This window comes from Phasianus colchicus, chromosome 13 (genome assembly GCF_987193195.1).
Source record: "Phasianus colchicus chromosome 13, bPhaCol1.hap1.1, whole genome shotgun sequence".
Taxonomy (NCBI): domain Eukaryota; kingdom Metazoa; phylum Chordata; class Aves; order Galliformes; family Phasianidae; genus Phasianus; species Phasianus colchicus.
This window is the reverse complement of record NC_143448.1, coordinates 5,771,870-5,780,298: the sequence shown is the minus strand read 5'-3', so window position 1 is coordinate 5,780,298 and position 8,429 is coordinate 5,771,870. Positions and strand designations below refer to the sequence as shown.

The 8,429-nt window shown below is 35.3% G+C and overlaps 1 long non-coding RNA gene across 1 annotated transcript in view; it reads right to left on the bottom strand.

Moving 5' to 3' along the window:
* Nucleotides 1-761: 761 nt before the first annotated feature.
* The window catches only part of LOC149916127 (uncharacterized), a 68,912-nt gene continuing 61,244 nt past the window's right edge, over nucleotides 762-8,429 (bottom strand). The window contains exon 4 of the long non-coding RNA XR_016470743.1: nucleotides 762-1,707. This is a non-coding gene — a long non-coding RNA (uncharacterized LOC149916127). The remainder of the gene's footprint in view (nucleotides 1,708-8,429) is intronic.

The following is an 8,429-nucleotide window of genomic DNA, read 5'->3' as shown; positions in this document are numbered from 1 at the left end:
CTCTTTATTTTTATCCGTATATCTAAAGGGCAAATGTCACTTCTAGAATTATTTCAGACTAAAAAATTATACAGTTTTACTTTAGATATAGATCACATCATTTATGAGTAACTGTCATGACTTACGCATTGCATTTTTTCTATCAGTGTTGAGTTTCTTCCAGTTTCAGAAATATCTCTTGAAGAAACATTGTTAATATTCTGTGAAAGACACCACACAGCTAAGCCAAATTAAAGCTTTTCAATTAACAGAGGCTAAGTCATACTATGAGTACAGCAGAAGTAACACTGAATGGCTTATGTGTGTTTCAGCAAAGTTGTTATACGTAGTATATGTCACTGTCTGCATGAGCAGCTTTTCAGAGCACTACAGGTGGAAATTATTTTGTGTAGGCTGTGGTAAAACAAGCTCTACCAAAGCAATGCAAACTGCTAACACCCACTCGGTAGCCATGTTTGTTTCAAAATGGAGCACATAACTTTCAACAGCAATCTCACAAACACATGCTGACATCAAAATTAAGGCATGCTTGAAAATTGTTTCCTTCAGTAACAGGAAGAAGCACAGAAACAGAAAGAGGACATAAGCAACATGCAGATGTTTGCATCTTGCAGGAACATGAAGTCCTGTGGACTCTGCATGCACAAGAAAATGCAAAAGCAAGAGTGCCTTCATTTCTGCCCATACTTAGCAGTATAGGAAAAGAGCAAGCATGACAAATCAAGCTGTATTTCAGGAAAGTGCTAAAGACAGTAACCCATCTATATTTTAAGCATGTCTTTATTTGCTTGCACCTGCATTAAAATGCTCAATATGATTAAAATTATGTTTGGCAAAATTCCATTCAATGACTACTCCAAGGATAAGGGTTAGACAGCCACTTAACCATTATTCTAACTTGCTAATTTATAGGCTACTTACTAGTGCTTTTAATCCACCCTACCTTAAGTTACAGCCCTTCCAAACAGCAGAATACACAGCCCAGCAAATGGATGAATGGGCAAAAATCTGATTCCTAATATGCTCTTAATCCGATTATGAACAATCTCCTAGAGCATGAGATCACATGTGATGATTTAAGTGTACATAAGCTGAAAGAAGTGAAGAAGTAGTCAAGAGTCAAGCTGCTTCTCACCCTCCCCCCTGCCAACTTCAACATTCAAGAATAGTTTCTCAGCTGAAATTACCACACAAGCAAATAAAAGTCAAGAGGGACTACTCTGAAAAATTTAGTTTGCTTATACTACTGGATTTCTTTGTCTGTCTCTTTTCTTCCCATTGTCTTGATCATCTGCCTAGAACTCTTCTTCAATTTATGATCAGAAGCAGCATCTTACTGCATTTCATTGCCATGGTATGTGTGGCCTTGACTCGTTATCAGTTCATTTCACAGCTTTGTTGTCTGAACTACTGCCAAAATAACTGGTTCATGTTTTTGTTACAAGCTTTGGAAAATTTGATAATTTGGACAGAGACATTTTTTCTTTCTACACAGTTGTTCTTCCAGATGGTTGACATTACTTTGAGCAGTCCTTTCTTCTCATTTTTGAAATGATTCAGTCTGGCGATGATTTATTTCAGACTTCTAGAGTTGACAAGCTGGATTTGTATCTTGCCTAAATTTTCCTTTTGATGTCAGTGAGGCTCTAGCAACTTGAACAGCATGATGATACTTCTTCACCGAGTAAATTTTAACTCCAAGTTAAGCTGAAAAAATGTCACTTTTCAGATAATCTGGAATTACACCACCAAGCACAAACCTTTATTTTGTTTTTTAACTTGTAACAAAACATGCATTAATTAGAAGATTATTTTACTCCATAACAGCTAATACTGTTTCTCAAACACACATGGAATAAGAAATTCCCTGCAGTTGATTTGAAGTGCTCTGGCCAGTTTAATTTTTCCTATCTACCTATGAAAACGCGTATTTTAGATGGAAGGAAAGATGTACTGCAGTACACAAAACTGTATTAAATAGTACATTCATAAGAGCTTAGGTCAGGTCACTGCTATTTCTAAATATGTCATGTACTTAAGTCAGTGATGAAACAAATTCTCTTTAAATATTTCTTGCTAGATCTTCTACTTAGATTAATTTCAACAGAATTTAATATTCAAAAAGAAATCCAAATATTATTTAGAAGAAAATATACGCATCTGAAAAGAATGAATAAGCATAATTGGTGACTAAACAGTTTCTTAGGCCATGTGAGCTTTATAAACTTCTTACGTCTTTTATAAGACAAATTCTTGAACAGTTAACTGAAAATGCTTTCTACTAATGTTAGCCTATAAATTATGAATCTGTTTACAATTCTGACCCAACATACTTGGAAATCAATCCTTGGGATACAGATGAAGCCCATTCACTCTCATTTTGAAACTCCTCTACTGCTGCTAGAGAAGCTAACCAGCATGTGTGAGAACTGTCATGTGCTTCAGTGTGGATTTTCCAATGACAACCAACCAGTGAGTGGAGTTTAGATCTCTGACATTTGCAAAAGTTTTCCATTGACTAACTGAGCCGTGATTTCACCCAGGACTGTGCAATTACTGTTTCAGTATAATGTTATTTCCTCTGGACTAGATAACACAATTTTGCTTCAAAAAAGAAATGCTAGCTAAACAGAAAAACCTTCTCCACAAAAACACAATAATCCTCATGATGTCCAGTACATATTATTTTCCTTTAAATTATTGCCACTAAAATCTTTTTCAAAACAAACTTGAAATTATGCTATACAGGTGTGTATGAGGATTAAAAGAAGTATAGGCTTCTTCAGTCTTTGGCTCTGATACTTACTGTAAATTGCATGCTGTTCCTTTGTCTTAATTCCTTCATATGTAAAATTTGCCCACTAGCTGCCTAAACATTTTGGAAATATAGATGCTATCTCTGTGTTCATACACCTTCATGTTTCGTAAGTGGTGGTTACTAAAAAAGTGAAAAATTCCAAGAATGGTGACTTTGAAAAAGGGACTTCAATACAGCTGGGAAATTTTCCTCAAGACTAGATATTCTGATATTTCAGGCAGTAGGAGAAAACATATTTTGCATATGCTTGCAATAGTATTTGAAAAGAAACACTTCTAAACCAGTTATTTCTTGCATCAGCACTAGGATCTGAAAGAAACTGACATATTTCTTAAATTTTAACAATTAGCAATTTACAAATCATTTAGATGTTTAAATTAACTGACTTTTGCACCTCATTCTGTTACAACTTCATGTCTGTCTCCCACAGAAACCAAATACTTAGGTACAGATCACTCAAAGAAAAAGGTACAATTTCCTCTGAAATAAGAAAGAACCTTTAAGTTAACTTCTTTCCCAGCTGGCTTCTTGAATAGATACTTGAAATAACACAATACGTTGGTAAAAGGAAATGAAATTCATTAACTACGCAAATATACAGTGTCTCTGCAGGTGATATCTTCTAATTCATGAACTCTCAAGTCTATGTCTTGTTGTTATAAATGCTTTCTTGTTTGTTACAAGGATTTGTACATAGTAAGGGATTTAAGGATAATATCCATTTCAGGAATCATTTTCTACTGTGAAAAAACATTTTCTGCACTGCTTTGAAATCACAGTGATCTTCACTGATGCGACGTTTCTAAGGTAATTACACTTCACATTAGTGTTTGTACCCACTGTACTGAGCACTATAATCAGTGTATAGTGATCATTTATCCATGCGAGATTCCTCAGAACAGATTTAGGAATGACTGCAGTTGTAGACAGGAAATCATTTACCATCACGTTCTGGAATCTGAAATACAGTATCTATCTACAAAAAAAACCCCACATTTGTAACAGATCCTTTACCAATTACCACAGGACATTACATTTAGGGTTTCCTATTGTATGCACTGTGATAAAGTCTCACAGACAACTTACTGATTGACTCGGCAGTTGTAAGATGACCCAAGCTGCCACTTGTTTCTTCAGAGTCTCCTCATTCATGACATCACGTCATGTATCGAATTTAAAAAGGACCTTTTATTTCCTGTTCATTTGAGCAGAAACTATTCACCCTGCATTTCTTTTGCAAACTAGAGAAAGTTGAGCAGTATGCTAAAGCACGTACTGCAGAGAGCAGGAGAATGGAATCCTTTCCAGTTATTAGAAAAGGAATTTAATAAAAAATAGTGTTAAACTCACTGTACCTTGTCCACTGAAAACAAACTTTGTATGAATATGAAAAAGATGATACAGTATGGAATATGAAAATGCTTGAACAATAATTACTTTGGTTTGACATTATTCTTTCCAATAGCTTTGAGAATGTACCTTTTGTTAGATGACTGTAAGTGAAAAGACTCAAAAAGAAAAAAAGAAAAAAGAAGGATTCTAGGTTTGATAATATTTTAAAGTAGAACTATTCTTTCCACTACTGCTGGCAAATGGAAGGTTTGGGTACTGGGCACCTCTCCAAGTATTGTGAACATTGAGAACCCCAAATTCAACGTGAGGTCTAAATTTGCTTATACTAACACCACAGCAAAGACAGCTCTTCTGCATTTACAAATTAGAACTTGTAAAAAGAAGCCTTTCCCATTCTGGAAGACTACTGAAAACTCTTCTTTCCACTTTGACTTTTGAAGGAAAGAACACAAATTTGGAAAAGTACAGACTCCAGGTGAAGTAACTCAGAGGTCTCTGACATACTCCAGTCGTATAGGGCCATTTCAATTCTTTCTACATTCTTACCTTGCTTTTTGAAATACTGAAAGTTAAGAGAATAGCCCAATTAGGTCATACACTCACAATTTAGGGAACACTGGGAAGACTAAGTAAAGATGAATCAACCAGCTTTTGGCATTCTTCTAGCTTACCCATTCTGACAGCAGGTGTGTGTCTCTCAGAAAAAGTCACCATCAGTGAAACTAAACAAGACTCTCTGAAATGTCAACTAACTGCTGGAGACAAGCACAAATAAGACAGCATGGGCAGACCTTGCAGTCAGACTCTGAACCCCAGACTGTAGTATGACTGCCTAGGAGTTCAAGGCAAGGGGATGGCACAGGTTGTGTTACACTGCTCAGATCTGACCATGCTAGCAGACAGAATGAGGATTATCTATTTACTTAGGATTATACCTGTTTATAAGCAAGAGCAACTCTGCATTTTCACTTTACAACTAGGGCCAGAGAGTGGAACATGTCAGTGAGCCAAAAAAGGACAGGTCCAAGTTTCATGCAATGGAATTTGAAAGGAGGGACAACATTTGACAATTACTAAAACATAAGAGTCCCCTTATAATTCTTCTCACTATGATCAGTGTCAGCTTCATCTCCTCCAAGTCACAGCATGGCTCTGCAGTTCCACATGGAAGGTTGTCCCCTACACACCATCTCCTGCTCCTATAGCTACACCTATGTAGGTTTTTAGCATTTATAGACACAAGTGAGTATAATCATGCCCACGCAAGCAAATATCCAAGTAAATGTCCCTCTGCTTTCTCAACCTGCAGAGGATCTTCTTTTCCCCATTACCCTTTTTTTTTTTTTTTCATTTCAAAGTTCACATTTACTATCTCATTCAGTTTCTGGCCCTCTCTGTTAAAGTCTGCATTCAACTACCACAATTTTCAGAAATCTTTGGACACAGAGGAATTCAACAGTACATGCACAGGCTCAATTTCAGGAACATGTTCTCAGCTTCAATATAGAAGTGCCTAAACAGATTATATAACCACTAAGGAAATATGTGCACTGCAGTTTTGAAACCGAGATTTCAGGATGTATTTAACCTATATAGATTTCAGAATGCCTTAAATGTATTGAGATTGAAGTAATAACTTTAATGAGAATGCTATAGGAATCAAAAAGTAAAATTAAAATTTATATTGTTAATACAGCAAACTTGTCCCAACATAAACTCTGTAACAAAGCCACTAAAAATGGACTTCCATTTCTCATTCATCTTAGGAAACTGTGAATTGGCAGAGACCCTAACAGCAGGTGCAAATTGCAATACAACTTTCATTCCATACATAGATCTCTTATTATCAGTGGGACCTAGCAAACGGATTGAAGGAATTGTTCAGCCATAGCTCTAACTGTTACACAGTAGCACATTTGTTAAAATTATCTGGAACATAGCAAGTGCTTGATAATAGAATCAGACTCCAGCAGAAATACAATGTGTTCTTTATTCCAAATCTCTCATTATGAGGAAAGTTGAAAAAATGCAAAGATTTCTGCCCTACAAAGGGCATAATAAGCATGCAAAATACTAAAATGGTATTTCTGATGTGACATTTTGTAATGAAGTGATACTGTAACATTATCTGGACAGCAGAAGGTTTGTCTGTCCTAGTTACTAAGTGTAGATAGCATTCACTTCTATAACTGTCAAATCCTTTTCATACTATTTTAATTTGCAAGAGAACCTGACTTCACTATGGAAATGTTGTGATAAAGCCTAAAAAGAGTTTATCTGATCAAAGAATATATTACCACCATGTGGAGATTTGCTTCAAATCTTGCATAAACACAACCCACTTTTGTGCAAAAAACAGATAATGGGAACGTAAGGGGAAAAATAACTTGAAATTCTTTAATAAGCTTCTATTTTTGAGACATAGTAAGGGAAGAATATTTATCCACAAATAAGGTTTATAAAAAACACCTTACATGCTAATCTCTCCCTAGTAACATCTGCTTGTCAAAGTCCTATGTAATCAAGTTGGCAGTTGAAAACTGACAATCATCTACTGTAATATACTTTGGATTATGGATTCAGGATCATTTAGACATGTTTATGTCTCATGGTTATGAATAAATTACAGTATGTACCAATTTACCTAAAAAATAATTCCAAAATTTAGTCTCAGTGATAAATGAAAACATAATCTGCAGCTTCATAATAATTTGTTAATTGAATATAGAATTAAAATCACTGCTGTCATCCCATAAGTTTTAAGGTAAACTACTTAACACAATCATTCAACAAAATTTCACAAACACCAGTGTATTTCTTAGTCTTTGAACAATTGTACTCATCAGTCCCACAGTAATCAGCCATACTAAGAATTAATAGAACTTAGATGTGTTTTTCCATATGATATCCATGGTAAACACAAAACATGAGCCTGCACTAAGGAACAGATAAGTGTTATACCAGAGGCAAAAAAAATATCAATCATTCCTTGTAAGAAAGAATATTACATAGACTCATATTTCTCCAAGCTGCTAACTTAGTCTTTACTTTCAACCATGGTCTAGTTGTTTGCAGAAAGCTTATTAAGGTCTCAATGGGAGGAGAATGGACAATTCTCCTATGCTTAATTTGATTTCTTAGTACCACCGCCCTGTGCTCTATGAATACTGAATATAAGAATGGCAAGAAAATAACAGGATCTTATTGCATATCTTATTTCTACTTGAAGATGATGCTGTGATCTACCATGGAAAAGTCTCCTAACAAAGGGCTGTTGTAAATACTACAATAAAACAGTGGTTCAAATACAGCATTATCTCTACCAATCTGACAACGAGTAGATGAATTACTCAGAGTAATGTAACGCTGAAATACAAATTTTCTCCCCTTTCTGCACAGGCATTAACTGTTTTCACAACTACAATACAGTGGTTGTTTCAAAGTCTTCTGCATGCATGCATATGATAAAGCATCACTCAATGGAATGAAATACTTGATATAAGCACTTAACAACAAATCCTGCCTAAGGAAAGGTGAATTTGCTTTCAAATTCTTTCACCCAAAGAACTATTAACAAAAAAAAAAAAAAAAAAAAAAACTGACAATATATTGATATTAAACTAAGCATATCAGTGAAACCTGAATTCCTTCTGAGCCTTTTATCTCCGTTTGAAAAATGTCTCTGACAACTGTTTAGCCCTGATATTGCCAGGTTTTCCTTTGTATTGTTGTGAACATTTCAGCAATAATTCTAATGCAGATCTCTTTCTAGACTCTTGCTGGAGATCAGTAAGCCTAGCCAAGTATGTTTGGTTTAAATGCACAGTGATTTCTGCCTCCACACAACCTCTTTCAGTATTGATCACTGAGACAATAAGATCTGAAACTGTGAGCACTCTATATACTTCGCTATATACTGTCTCTCACCTTCATAGACTTGTAGAATTATAATGAACCGTCTTTTACTCCTCTAACGTGTGAGCAGGAGAGAGGCAGTAAAATCAAATTTTAGTAAAAAGATAAGTCAGTGAAATATAAGTAGCATAAAAAAGACACTATCAAACACAGAATACTAGCAAGAAACCTGCTAGCAGGAAAGCATAGTAAAAGAAAGATGCATACCATATAGGTTGATGGGATATTATTAAGCTACTTGAGTACATTTTTGAGAGGCCAAAAAAATCACCATGAGCACATTTGTGAGGTGATTTTCTGGTTTACCTGACCCTGACAAGCACCACCTGGGACTGTATCTGAC